This window comes from Cryptomeria japonica, unplaced genomic scaffold (genome assembly GCF_030272615.1).
Source record: "Cryptomeria japonica unplaced genomic scaffold, Sugi_1.0 HiC_scaffold_253, whole genome shotgun sequence".
Taxonomy (NCBI): domain Eukaryota; kingdom Viridiplantae; phylum Streptophyta; class Pinopsida; order Cupressales; family Cupressaceae; genus Cryptomeria; species Cryptomeria japonica.
The window spans coordinates 150,001-165,000 of NW_026729075.1; the positions used below are offsets into that span (position 1 = coordinate 150,001).

General features: G+C 60.0%; 1 non-coding gene across 1 annotated transcript; it reads right to left on the reverse strand.

Annotated features, from left to right (window-relative positions):
* Positions 1-3,582: 3,582 nt before the first annotated feature.
* LOC131869601 (5S ribosomal RNA) lies at positions 3,583-3,701 on the reverse strand. Its single transcript, XR_009367983.1, has one exon. It is a non-coding gene; the product is annotated as a 5S ribosomal RNA (ribosomal RNA).
* Positions 3,702-15,000: the final 11,299 nt, after the last annotated feature.

The window sequence follows — 15,000 nt, forward strand, 5'->3', positions numbered from 1 at the left end:
CCGGGTGCGCACCTCGCGTGCACCTTCGCCGCGGTGGGCACCATGGCGTGCACGAAGTCGGAGCCCGGTTTGCCCCGGGTGCGCACCTCGCGTGCACCTTCGCCGGGGTGGGCACCTTGGTGTGCAGACCTTGGCTGGGTTGCGCGCCCTGGTGGGCACCATGGTGCGCACCAAGGAGCGCTCCGAAGTGTGCTCCAAGGTGCGGCCTGCACGAAGTCGGAGCCCGGTTTGCCCCGGGTGTGCACCTCGGGTGGGCACCTTGGTGCGCATGCCTTGCCTGGGCTGCGCACCAGGGCGGGCTCAAGATGGCACCCGCGTTCCTTTTTTTTCACTATCTTTCAAAACGGAAATTTTAAAATCTCATTTTTTTTTGCCTTTTTCTGGAAATTAGTGAAGGCAGCGCATCAAAGGTGCGCACCTCGCTGCCCACCACGGTGCGCAACGCCGGTGGGCACCCGGGAGTGCTTCGAAGTGTGCTCCAAGGTGCTGCGTGCACGTTGTCGGAGCCCGGTTTGCCCCGGGTGCGCACCTCGCGTGCACCTTCGTCGGGGTGGGCACCTTGGCTGGGTTTGCCCCGGCTGCGCTCCGAAGCGGGGTTATTGGAGCGCCGCCTCTTTTTTTGTCGGAGCGTTTGGTGGGGTTTCTCGCATTGGCTCTTCCGAGGCCCGGTTGCCACCCTGGCGCGCACGAAGTCGGAAGTAGGGTTAATTGCCCGGGTGCGCACCTTTGCCAGGGTGGGCACCTTACCTGGGCTGCGCACCAGGGCGGGCTCAAGATGGCACGCGCGTTCCGTTTTTTTCACTATCTTTCAAAACGGAAATTTTAAAATCTCCTTTTTTTTTTGCCTTTTCTGGAAATTAGTGAAGGCAGCGCATCAAAGGTGCGCACCTCGCTGCCCACCTTGGTGTGCTCTGAGGTGCGCACCCGGGAGCGCTACGAAGTGTGCTCCAAGGTGCGGCGTGCACGTTGTCGGAGCCCGGTTTGCCCCGGGTGCGCACCTCGCCTGCACCTTGGCCGGGGTGGGCACCTTGGCTGGGTTTGCCCAGGGTGCGCTCCGAAGCGGGGTTACTGGAGCGCCCCCTCTTTTTTTGTCAGAGCGTTTGGTGGGGTTTCTCGCATTGGCTCTTCCCAGGCCCGGTTGTTGGGTGCGCTCCCACCCTGGCGCGCGCGAAGTTGGAAGTTGGGTTAATTGCCCGGGCGCGCACCTTCGCCAGGGTGGGCACCTTGGTGCGCACACCTTGGCTGGGCTGCGCACCAGGGCGGGCTCAAGATGGCACCAGCATTCCCTTTTTCTCACTATCTTTCAAAACGGAAATTTTAAAATCTCGTTTTTTTTTTGCCTTTTATGGAAATTAGTGAAGGCATCGCATCAAAGGTGCGCACCTCGCTGCCCACCTTGGTGTGCTCCGAGGTGCCCACCACGGTGCGCAACGCCGGTGCGAACCCGGGAGCGCCCCGATGTGTGCTCCAAGGTGCGGCGTGCACGAAGTCGGACCCCGGTTTGCCCCGGGTGCGCACCTCGCGTGCACCTTGGTGCGCACACCTTGGCTGGGTTGCGCGGCCTGGTGGGCACCATGGTGCGCACCAAGGAGCGCTCCGAAGTGTGCTCCAAGGTGCGGCGTGCACGAAGTCGGAGCCCGGTTTGCCCCGGGTACGCACCTCGCGTGCACCTTCGCCGGGGTGGGCACCTCGGCTGGGTTGCGCGCCCTGGTGCGCACCAAGGAGCGCTCCGAAGTGTGCTCCAAGGTGCGGCGTGCACGAAGTCGGAGCCCGGTTTGCCCCGGGTGCGCACCTTCGCCGCGGTGCGCACCATGGCGTGCACGAAGTCGGAGCCCGGTTTGCCCCGGGTGCGCACCTCGCGTGCACCTTCGGCGGGGTTGCGCGCCCTGGTGGGCACCATGGTGCGCACCAAGGAGCGCTCCGAAGTGTGCTCCAAGGTGCGGCGTGCACGAAGTCGGAGCCCGGTTTGCCCCGGGTGCGCACCTCGCGTGCACCTTCGGCGGGGTTGCGCGCCCTGGTGGGCACCATGGTGCGCACCAAGGAGCGCTCCGAAGTGTGCTCCAAGGTGCGGCGTGCACGAAGTCGGAGCCCGGTTTGCCCCGGGTGCGCACCTCGCGTGCACCTTCGCCGCGGTGGGCACCATGGCGTGCACGAAGTCGGAGCCCGGTTTGCCCCGGGTGCGCACCTCGCGTGCACCTTCGCCGGGGTGGGCACCTCGGCTGGGTTGCGCGCCCTGGTGCGCACCAAGGAGCGCTCCGAAGTGTGCTCCAAGGTGCGGCGTGCACGAAGTCGGAGCCCGGTTTGCCCCGGGTGCGCACCTCGCGTGCACCTTCGCCAGGGTGGGCACCTCGGTGCGCACACCTTCTCAATGTTTTCTTGCCTTTTCTGGAAATTGGTGAAGGCAGCGCATCAAAGGTGCGCACCTCGGTGTGCTCCGAGGTGCGAACCCGAGAGCGCTCCGAGGTGCCCACGAAGTCGAAAGTCGGGTTAATTGCATTGTTTTCCCCGGGTGCGCTCCGAGGTGCGCAACATCGGCGCGCACCAAGGAGGGCTCCGAAGTGTGCTCCAAGGTGCGCACGATGGCGTGCACCTCTGGTGCGCACGATTCGGAGCTCGGTTTGACCGGGGTGCGCACACCTTGGCTGGGTTGCGCACCTTTTGTGCGCTCCAAGGTGCGCACGAAGTCGGAGCTCGGTTTGCCCCGGGTGCGCACCTTCGCCAGGGTGCGCACCTTGATGCGCACGCCTTGGCTGGGCTGCGCACCTTGGTGGGCGCCATGGTGCGCACCTTTCGTGCGCTCCAAGGTGCGCACGAAGTCGGAGCTCGGTTTGCCCCGGGTGCGCACCTTGGTGGGCGCCATGGTGCACTCCGAGGTGCCCAAGATTGGTGCGCACCAAGGAGCGCTCCGAAGTGCGCTCCAAGGTGCGCGCGAAGTCGAAAGTTGGGTTAATTGTCCGGTTTGCCTCGGGTGCGCACCTTGCGTGCACCTTCGCCAGGGTGGGCGCCTTGGTGCGCACACCTTGGCTGGGCTGCGCACACCTTGGCACCCGCGTTTCCTTCATTTTAAATTTTTTTTTTTTACAATCTCTCAAGTGGGAAATTCTATAATCTCAACTTTTTTTGCCTTTTCAGGAAACTTTTGAATGGAGCGCATCATTGGTGCGCTCCGAAGTGTGCTCCAAAGCTCTCTCCAGCTGCGTGCACCTGCCCCGGCCGCGCACCCGGCCCCGCCCAGCTTCGCTCACCTGTCCCGGGCGTCTGGTGCGGAACCTTAGAGTAAGAAACATCACCGTGCACCTTGGCCAACGTGCGCGACTCGACCGAGCGCGCACTGGCCGAGGTGCACACCGATTTCACCTGGGTGCGCGCGCAGCACCTCGGGCGCACCGGGGTGCGCGCACAACGCCCGGGTTGCACCGTGGCCTGTGTGCTCGGGGTGCCTCGGGTGCGCGCTCGGTGTCGCCCCCGCGCGCGCGCGGTAGTGCGGGCAGCGCACCCCGGCCCGGCCCGGCCCCGACGAGAACGCAAACGGGCAAAAGGTTTATTCAAATAGCATTGCGACGCCCGGCGAAAAACTAAAAAAGGGTGCAACACCGGGACTTCCCGGGAGGTCACCCATCCCAGTACTACTCCGGCCCAAGCGCGCTTAACTGCGGAGTTCTGATGGGATCCGGTGCACTAATGCTGGTATGATCGCACCCGTTATGAGCTTGTCGCAGTGTGTACTTAGCAAACCGCGACCCACGTGCGAATCCACCCCGGCCACCCACCCCCGTCGAGGTGCACACCCTCCCTCGCGAAGTGCGCCCCGTTCGCCAAGTGTGAGCCCTGCCCGGGTGCGCGCACCTTGCTAGGGCGTCGGGTGTGCACCCGGCCCGGCCTACGTGCGTGCACCTGGAGGGGGCGTCGTGTGCGTGCAGTGTCCCGTCTGCAACGCGGTGCCCACACACCACCTCGGGCGCAACGACCTGCGCTCACATGTGGGCCGAGTGCACCTTGGTGCATGTTCGGGGCGCCTCGGGTGCACGCTCGATCTTGCCCCGGTGCACCAAGGCGCTCGGTTTGCCCCGGGTGCGCACTTGGTGCAAGGTGGGCACCCAAAATAGGGATCAAGCACCAAAACACAAGTTTCGGGATGCAAAATGGGACCCAAGGACCACAAATGCGTTCCAAGACCCATGATGGGTCCACGAGAACAAAAATGTGTTCCGAGACTTAATAAACAAATATTGGGTTTTAGGAGAAGAAACATGCTCTGATGCCCAAAACGAGAATCGACCCCGAAAAGGCCACAGGCCAAAAGTGGGATGCGAGACAAAAAAAAATGGGACCCGAGGACCAAAATTGGGTTCCCAGGTCGAAGACAGGGCAACCGGACAAGAAACGACCTCTAAGGCTCGAAATGAGTCCCGACGACTAAAACTTGACAAGAAGCACCCATCAGGCACCCAACTCGACACCCATGGGATGCCGACCCACCCGGGCTTCCACCTAGCACACCTTGGCACCCACCCACCCTCGCACCCAACCTCGCACCCAACTTAGCACCTTTGAACCCACATTGGCACTCACCCTGACCCTGGCACCTTGGAACCCACATTGGCACTCACCTTGACCCTGGCACCCACCTTTGCACTCACCTTGGGACCCACCCTGGCTCCCACCTCGGCACCCACCCAGACACCCACCTTGGTTCCTTGGCACCCACCTTGGATCCTTGGCACCCACCCCGACACCCACCTTGGCACGCAACTTGGCTACTTGCCACCCACCTTGGCTCCTTGACGCCCACCCCGACAACCACCCCGTGACCTACCCTGGCTAGGGTTGGTGCACACCCACCCTGGTGCCCACCTTGGCACCCACCCTATGACCCACCTTGGCACGCACCTTAGTACCCACCCCGTTACCCACCCTAGGACCCACCCCGTGACCCACCTTGGCCAGGGTGGGTGCACCCACCCTGGTGCCCACCTTGGCACCCACCCATCCTAGCACCCAGCCTGTGACCGGGCTTGGAACCCAACCTTGCACCCGCACCCGTCTTGGCCAGTGTGGGTGCGCACCCATCCTGGCACCCACGTTGTGACACACCCTTTAACCCACGCACCCTAGCACCCACGTTGGCACCCACCTTGGAACCCAACCTAGCAACTTGGCACCCACCCCGTGACCCACCTTGGCATCCACCATAGCAGTCGCCGACTTGGCACCCACCTCGGCACCCACCTTGACACTTGTGGACCCACCTTGCCACTCACCCTAGCATCGACCCATCCTAGCACCCACCCTGGCACCTTTGCACCCTAGCACTCACCCATCCTAGCACCTAACCTGTGACCCACCTTGACACTCACCCTCGCACCCACCTTGGAACCCAACCTAGCACCCACCCACCCTGACACCAACCCTAGCACCTACCCACCCTTGCACCCACCCTGTGACCCATCTTGGCACCCACCCATCCTACCACTCAACCTATCACCCACCTTCTCACCCACCTTGGCATCCACCTTAGCACCCACCCACACTGGCACCTTGGCACCCACCTCGGGCAAGGTGGGTGCACACCCACCCTGGCACCCAATTTAGAACCCACCGAGCATGTTACCCACCTTGGCACCCACATTGCAGCCCACCCTAGTACCCACCCTATGACCCACATTGGCATCCACACCCTAGCACCCAGGCACCTCGACACCCGCCTTGACACCCACCCTAGCACTGAACCTGTGACCCACCTTGGAACTCACCCTAGAACCCACCCACCCTGTGAACCACCTTGGCATCCACCTTAGCACCCACCCACCTTGGCACCCACTCTAGCACTCACCCATCCTAACACCCAACTTGTTACCCACCTTGGCACCCGCCCTCGCGTCCACCTTGAAACCCACCCTAGCACCCACCCACGCAGGAGCCCACCTTGGCACCCAACCTAACACCCACGCATCCTGGCACCCAACTTGTGACCCACCTTGGAACCCACCCTAGTACCCACCTTTGAACCCACTATATCACCAACCCACCTTGGCACCCACCCTATGACCCTCTTTGGAATCCACCCTAGCACGCACCCACCCTGGCACCCACCATGGAGCGCACCCTAGCACCCACCCACCTCGGCACGCACCTCAACACCCACCTTGGTGTGCGCACTGCGCCAACCTCTCAAAGACCCTATGTGGTGCGCTCCAAAGTGTACACCTTTGGTGCGCTCCAAGGTGCGCACCTTTGGTGCACACCGAGGTGCACACCAAAGTGTGCACCGAGGTGAGCACCAAAGTGCACTCCAGGGTGCACACCAAGGCGTGCACCTTTGGTGCGGTCAATGCAAACGAATTCGGAAGTTGGGGTCGATGTCCTAATCGCTGCTGCAGACTACACGTATGAGAATCGGACAAATAGCTTTATATAGGGGAGGTGTTGCGTTTGATGGGTCGACTCCCCTGGTTGTGTGCACTGCACCAACTTCAAAGACCCTGTCTTGTTTAAGAAGTCAAAAGTTGGGGTGGATGTCCTAATCATTGCTGCAGTCTACGCATGTATGAGAATCAGACAAATAGCTTATATAGGGGAGGTGTTGCATTCGGTGGGTTGACTCCCCTGGTTGTGCGCACTGCGCCAACCTCAAAGACCCCGCATAGCAGAAGAAGTCGGAAGTCGGATTTTGGTGAGCACCAAGGCGTGCACCTTTGGTGCGGTCAACGCAGACGAATTCAGAAGTTGGGGTGGATGTCCTAATCGTTGTTGCAGGCTACACATGTATGAGAATCAGACAAATAGCTTATATAGGGGAGGTGTTGGGTTTGATGGGTCAACTCCCTTGGTTGTGCGCATTACGCCAACCTCAAAGACCTTGTTTTCGTTAAGAAGTCAAAAGTTGGGGTCAATGTCCTAATGGCTCCTGCAGGCTACACATGTATGAGAATCGGACAAATAGCTTATATAGGGGAGGTGTTGGGTTTGATGGGTCGACTCCCCTGGTTGTGCGCATTACGTCAACCTCAAAGACCTTGTTTTCGTTAAGAAGTCAAAAGTTGGGGTCGATGTCCTAATTGCTCCTGTAGACTACACATGTATGAGAATCAGACAAATAGCTTATATAGGGGAGGTGTTGGGTTTGATGGGTTGACTCCCCTAGTTGTTCGCATTACACCAACCTCAAAGACCTTGTTTTCGTTTAGAAGCCGAAAGTTGGGGTCGATGTCCTAATTGCTCCTGCAGGCTACGCATGTATGAGAATCAGACAAATAGCTTATATAGGGGAGGTGTTGGGTTTGATGGGTCGACTCCCCTGGTTGTGCGCATTGCGCCAACCTCAAAGACCCTGCATTGCGGATGAAGTCGAAAGTCAGAGTTTGGTGTGCTACAAGGTGTGGTCGAAGGTGCTCACCTAGGTGTGCACCTTTGGAGCACAGGAAAAGTGCCCTCCAAAAGTGCGCACCTTTGGAGTGCACAAAAGTGCCCTCCAAAAGTGCGCACCTTTGGAGCGCAGAAAAGTGCCCTCCAAAAAGTGCCCTCCAAAAGTGCGCACCTTTGGAGCGCAGAAAAGTGCCCTCCAAAAAGTGCCCTCCAAAAGTGCGCACCTTTGGAGCGCAGAAAAGTGCCCTCCAAAAAGTGCCCTCCAAAAGTGCGCACCTTTGGAGCGCAGAAAAGTGCCCTCCAAAAAGTGCCCTCCAAAAGTGCGCACCTTTGGAGCGCAGAAAAGTGCCCTCCAAAAAGTGCCCTCCAAAAGTGCGCACCTTTGGAGCGCAGAAAAGTGCCCTCCAAAAAGTGCCCTCCAAAAGTGCGCACCTTTGGAGCGCAGAAAAGTGCCCTCCAAAAAGTGCCCTCCAAAAGTGCGCACCTTTGGAGCGCAGAAAAGTGCCCTCCAAAAAGTGCCCTCCAAAAGTGCGCACCTTTGGAGCGCAGAAAAGTGCCCTCCAAAAAGTGCCCTCCAAAAGTGCGCACCTTTGGAGCGCAGAAAAGTGCCCTCCAAAAAGTGCCCTCCAAAAGTGCGCACCTTTGGAGCGCAGAAAAGTGCCCTCCAAAAGTGCGCACTTTTGGTGCGCACCAAGGCGCTGGTTCGGTCGTTGCAGGCGAGTTCGGAAGTTGGGGTCGATGTCCTGAGCGGAGGTGCAAACTACACAGGTGTCGGAATCGGACAAATAGCTTATATAGGGGAGGTGTATGCTTCGATGGGTCGACTCCCCAGGTTGAGCGCACCGCGCCAACCTCAAAGACCCTACGGTATGGATGAAGTCGGAAGTTGGGTCCGATGACCGATTCGATTAGTAGGTATGCTCATGAGGTCGGAATTTGGGTCCGATGACCTGCCATGTGCAGGAAGGCGAATGTTGACACTGTGCGTTGCAAGGTGCACACCAAGGCGCTGGTGCGGTCTTTTTAGTCGAGTTCGGAAGTTGGGGTCGATGTCCTGATCGGAGGTGCAAGCTACACAGGTGTGGGAATCGGACAAATAGCTTATATAGGGGAGGTGTATGCTTCGTTGGGTCGACTCCCCGGGTTGAGCGCACCGCGCCAACCTCAAAGACCCTACGGTATGGATGAAGTCGGAAGTTGGGTCCGATGACCGATTCGATATGTAGGCATACTCGCGAGGTCGGAATTTGGGTCCGATGACCTGCCACGTGCAGGAAGGCGAATGTTGGCACTGTGCGTTGCAAGGTGCGCACCAAGGCGCTGGTTCGGTCGTTGGAGGCGAGTTCGGAAGTTGGGGTCGATGTCTTGATCGGAGGTGCAAACTACACAGGTGTGGGAATCGGACAAATAGCTTATATAGGGGAGGTGTATGCTTCGTTGGGTCGACTCCCCGGGTTGAGCGCACCGCGCCAACCTCAAAGACCCTACGGTATGGATGAAGTCGGAAGTTGGGTCCGATGACCGATTCGATATGTAGGCATACTCGCGAGGTCGGAATTTGGGTCCGATGACCTGCCATGTGCAGGAAGGCGAATGTTGGGACTGTGCGTCGCAAGGTGCGCACCAAGGCGCTGGTGCCGTCGTTGCAGTCGAGTTCGGAAGTTGGGGTCGATGTCCTGGTCAGAGGTGCAAACTACACAGGTGTGGGAATCGGACAAATAGCTTATATAGGGGAGGTGTATGCTTCGATGGGTCGACTCCCTGGGTTGAGCGCACCGCGCCAACCTCAAAGACCCTACAGTATGGATGAAGTCGGAAGTTGGGTCCGATGACCGATTCGATACGTAGGCATATTGGCGAGGTCTGAATTTGTGTCCGATGACCTGCCATGCGCAGGAAGGCGGAATTTGGGTCCGATGACCGAGTTGATGGCGTGCCATGCGCAGAAAGGCGGAATTTGGGTCCGATGACCGAGTTGATGTTGATGGCCCGCCATGCACAGGAAGGCGGAATTTGGGTCCGATGACCGATTTGAAGGCGTGCCATACGCAAAAAGGCGGAGTTTGGGTCCGATGACCGAGTTGATATTGATGGCCCGCCATGCGCAGGAAGGCGGAATTTGGGTCCGATGACCTGACATACGCATGGAGTCCGACTCGGGGGCCGATGTTCGATTCGATGACTTGCATTGTGGGTAAAGTCGGAAGTTGTGGTCTTTGACCCGATTCGATGACCAGACTTCGGCTGCTTGAGAATCGGACAAATAACTTATATAGGGGAGGTAGTGTTCTCGAGCATCCTCCCCCCGTGCCCGTTTATGTCGATTGATGCTGGTGCTCGACTGGTTGGAGCGCTCGGATGCAAAAATCTTGCACCAGGATTTATCGATTGTGATGGACACGGCAAGTCTCCTGATTGCTATGCAGGAGCTCATCGTGAATCTCTATGCGGCCTTGGTATGGACTCGACCTGCGGAATGGTTCGGCAATGGTAGTCGCTCCAACACGTCCTTGCAATGGCCACAGAGGTGATTCGACTAGAGCTCCAGTCTAGCTTTTGGGTTGCTTGGCGGACTGGTATAGCCGCGATCGAGTTCCGGCCATGAACGTTTTAGATAGCTCTTGGGCTTTCTGGGACGGAAGTCGGAAGTTTGGGCTGTTGTCCGATTTGATGACCATTCTTCGGATGTGTGAGAATCGGACAAATAACTTATATAGGGGACTGTGTTGTCTCACGCAGCCCCCTCCGTGCCCCTCTATCTCGACCGATGTTGGTGCTTGAAAGGGTTGGGATCGCTCGGATTTATAAACGTGCACCACCATTTGTCGAGTGTGAGGGACGCGGCAGGTCTCCTAAATGCTATGCGGGCGCTCTCTGAGAATCTCTATCCGGCCTCGACACAGACTAGTCTTGCTGAATGGTTTGGCACTGGTAGTCGATCCAACACGTCGTTGTTGTGGCCGCCTAGGCGATTCGATTCGAGCCCCCGTCTAGCTTTTGGGTTGCTTGGCGGATTTTGCCCTATCCGCAAGTGAGCTCGGTCCCTAAACGTTCGAGAAACCCGATTGCTATGCGCCGACTCTCTTTCTTGCGAGCCTCCATCTAGCTTTTGGGTCTCTACGGAACGGAAGTCGGAATCTGGGACCGTTGTTTGATTCGACGAGGCAGACTACGGTTGTGCGAGAATCGGACAAATAACTTATATAGGGGAGGTGTTGACTGGAGCATTCTCCCCCGTGCCCCTCTAACTCGACCAATGCTGGCGCTCGAACGGTGGTAGCGCTCGGATTTTCATTGAGCGCCAGCATTGGTCGATTTAGAGGGGCATGCGAGATTCCCGAATGCTATGCGAGGGCTCTAACGGAAATGTCTATTGGTTTCGGTATGGATGCAATTGCGAGTGGTTCGGCAAAGGTAGTCGTTCCGATGCGTCCATGTCGTGGCCAAATCGATAATTCGATTTGAGCCCTCGTATAGCATTTGGGTCTCTCGATGTGATTCCGCATTCCAGTCCCTTTGGGCACTGCTTGAGCCGCATCCCAGGGGGTTCCCTTCCCAATAATCTGCCTCGCAACCCGATTGCTATGCGGTGAGGCTCCTCGGCCGCCTCGGAACTATCTGTGTATCAGACGCATCGCGGGATAAGGGGTTGGCAACGGTAGTCGCCCCAAGCGCGTCCGATGCTTGGACCATTCCGAGGCGGCCCTGAAGCCTCTTCCGTCTAGCCGTTGGGTCCTTCTCGCCGCATCCCTCGCCTCGCACCCCGATTGCTATGCGGTGAGGCTCCTCGGCCGCCTCGGAACTATCTGTGTATCGGACGCGTCGCGGGATAAGGGGTTGTCACTGGTAGTCGCCCCAAGCGCGTCCGATGCTTGGACCATTCCGAGGCGGCCCTGAAGCCTCTTCCGTCTAGCCGTTGGGTCCTTCTCGCCGCATCCCTCGCCTCGCACCCCGATTGCTATGCGGTGAGGCTCCTCGGCCGCCTCGGAACTATCTGTGTATCGGACGCGTCGCGGGATAAGGGGTTGTCATTGGTAGTCGCCCCAAGCGCGTCCGATGCTTGGACCATTCCGAGGCGGCCCTGAAGCCTCTTCCGTCTAGCCGTTGGGTCCTTCTCGCCGCATCCCTCGCCTCGCACCCCGATTGCTATGCGGTGAGGCTCCTCGGCCGCCTCGGAACTATCTGTGTATCGGACGCGTCGCGGGATAAGGGGTTGTCACTGGTAGTCGCCCCAAGCGCGTCCGATGCTTGGACCATTCCGAGGCGGCCCTGAAGCCTCTTCCGTCTAGCCGTTGGGTCCTTCTCGCCGCATCCCTCGCCTCGCACCCCGATTGCTATGCGGTGAGGCTCCTCGGCCGCCTCGGAACTATCTGTGTATCGGACGCGTCGCGGGATAAGGGGTTGTCACTGGTAGTCGCCCCAAGCGCGTTCGATGCTTGGACCATTCCGAGGCGGCCCTGAAGCCTCTTCCGTCTAGCCGTTGGGTCCTTCTCGCCGCATCCCTCGCCTCGCACCCCGATTGCTATGCGGTGAGGCTCCTCGGCCGCCTTGGAACTATCTGTGTATCGGACGCGTCGCGGGATAAGGGGTTGTCACTGGTAGTCGCCCCAAGCGCGTCCGATGCTTGGACCATTCCGAGGCGGACCCGAAGCCTCTTCCGTCTAGCCGTTGGGTCCTTCTCGCCGCATCCTTCGCCTCGCACCCCGATTGCTATGCGGTGAGGCTCCTCGGCCGCCTCGGAACTATCTGTGTATCGGACGCGTCGCGGGATAAGGGGTTGTCACTGGTAGTCGCCCCAAGCGCGTCCGATGCTTGGACCATTCCGAGGCGGACCCGAAGCCTCTTCCGTCTAGCCGTTGGGTCCTTCTCGCCGCATCCCTCGCCTCGCACCCCGATTGCTATGCGGTGAGGCTCCTCGGCCGCCTTGGAACTATCTGTGTATCGGACGCGTCGCGGGATAAGGGGTTGTCACTGGTAGTCGCCCCAAGCGCGTCCGATGCTTGGACCATTCCGAGGCGGACCCGAAGCCTCTTCCGTCTAGCCGTTGGGTCCTTCTCGCCGCATCCCTCGCCTCGCACCCCGATTGCTATGCGGTGAGGCTCCTCGGCCGCCTTGGAACTATCTGTGTATCGGACGCGTCGCGGGATAAGGGGTTGTCACTGGTAGTCGCCCCAAGCGCGTCCGATGCTTGGACCATTCCGAGGCGGACCCGAAGCCTCTTCCGTCTAGCCGTTGGGTCCTTCTCGCCGCATCCCTCGCCTCGCACCCCGATTGCTATGCGGTGAGGCTCCTCGGCCGCCTTGGAACTATCTGTGTATCGGACGCGTCGCGGGATAAGGGGTTGTCACTGGTAGTCGCCCCAAGCACGTCCGATGCTTGGACCATTCCGAGGCGGCCCCGAAGCCTCTTCCGTCTAGCCGTTGGGTCCTTCTCGCCGCATCCCTCGCCTCGCACCCCGATTGCTATGCGGTGAGGCTCCTCGGCCGCCTTGGAACTATCTGTGTATCGGACGCGTCGCGGGATAAGGGGTTGTCACTGGTAGTCGCCCCAAGCGCGTCCGATGCTTGGACCATTCCGAGGCGGCCCCGAAGCCTCTTCCGTGTAGCCGTTGGGTCCTTCTCGCCGCATCCCTCGCCTCGCACCCCGATTGCTATGCGGTGAGGCTCCTCGGCCGCCTTGGAACTATCTGTGTATCGGACGCGTCGCGGGATAAGGGGTTGTCACTGGTAGTCGCCCCAAGCGCGTCCGATGCTTGGACCATTCCGAGGCGGACCTGAAGCCTCTTCCCTCTAGCCGTTGGGGCTTTCTCGCCGCATCCCTCGCCTCGCACCCTGATTGCTATGCTGTGAGGCTCCTCGGCCGCCTTGGAACTATCTGTGTATCGGACGCATCGCGGGATAAGGGGTTGGCAGTGGTAGTCGCCCCAAGCACATCCGATGCTTGGACCATTCCGAGGCGGCCCTGCAGCCTCTTCCGTCTAGCCGTTGGGGCCATCTCGCCGCATCCCCCACCTCGCACCACGATTGCTATGCGGTGAGGCTCCTTGGCCGCCTCGGAACTATCTGTGTATCGGACGCATCGCGGGATAAGGGGTTGTCACTGGTAGTCGCCCCAAGCGCGTCCGATGCTTGGACTATTCCGAGGCGGCCCTGCAGCCTCTTCCGTCTAGCCGTTGGGGCCATCTCGCTGCATCCCCCACCTCCTCGGCCGCCTCGGAACTATCTGTGTATCGGACGCATCGCGGGATAAGGGGTTGGCAGTGGTAGTCGCCCCAAGCGCGTCCGATGCTTGGACTATTCCGAGGCAGCCCTGCAGCCTCTTCCGTCTAGCCTTTGGGGCCATCTCGCCGCATCCCTCGCCTCGCACCCCGATTGCTATGCGGTGAGGCTCCTCGGCCGCCTGGGAACTATCTTCGTATCGGACGCATCGCGGGATAAGGGGTTGTCACTGGTAGTCGCCCCAAGCGCGTCCGATGCTTGGACTATTCCGAGGCGGCCCTGTGGCCTCTTCCGTCTAGCCGTTGGGGCCATCTCGCCGCATCCCCCACCTCGCACCCCGATTGCTATGCGGTGAGGCTCTTCGGCCGCCTTGGAACTATCTTCGTATCGGACGCATCGCGGGATAAGGGGTTGTCACTGGTAGTGGCCCCAAGCGCGTCCGATGCTTGGACTATTCCGAGGCGGCCCTGCAGCCTCTTCCGTCTAGCCGTTGGGGCCATCTCGCCGCATCCCCCACCTCGCACCCCGATTGCTATGCGGTGAGGCTCCTCGGCCGCCTTGGAACTATCTTCGTATCGGACGCATCGCGGGATAAGGGGTTGTCACTGGTAGTCGCCCCAAGCGCGTCCGATGCTTGGACTATTCCGACGCGGCCCTGTGGCCTCTTCCGTCTAGCCGTTGGGGCCATCTCGCCGCATCCCCCACCTCGCACCCCGATTGCTATGCGGTGAGGCTCCTCGGCCGCCTTGGAACCATCTTCGTATCGGACGCATCGCGGGATAGGGGGCTGTCACTGGTAGTCGCCCCAAGCGTGTCCGATGCTTGGACCATTCCTAGGCGGCCCTGAAGCCTCTTCCGTCTAGCCGTTGGGGCCTTCCCGCCCCATCCCTCGCCTCGCACCCCCGATTGCTATGCGGTGAGGCTCCTCGGCCGCCTTGGAACCATCTGTGTATCGGACGCATCGCGGGATAAGGGGTTGGCACTGGCAGTCGCCCCAAGCGCGTCCGATGCTTGGACCATTCCGAGGTGGCCCTGAAGCCTCTTCCGTCTAGCCGTTGGGGCCTTCCCGCCCCATCCCTCGCCTCGCACCCCGATTGATATGCGGTGAGGCTCCTCGGCCGCCTTGGAACTATCTGTGTATCGGACGCATCGCGGGATAAGGGGTTGGCACTGGTAGTCGTCCCAATCGCATCCGATGCTTGGACCATTCCGAGGCGGCCCTGCAGCCTCTTCCGTTTAGCCGTCGGGGCCTTCCCGCCGCATCCCTCGCCTCGCATCCCGATTCCTATGCGGTGAGTCTTCTCGGCCGCCGCGGAACTATACCTGTTATTGCTACTGCATCCTTCGGCTGGTAACCTCCTCTGCCGCCTTGGAACGTTCTCTTTGTCGGACGCGTCGCGGGATAAGGGGTTGGCAC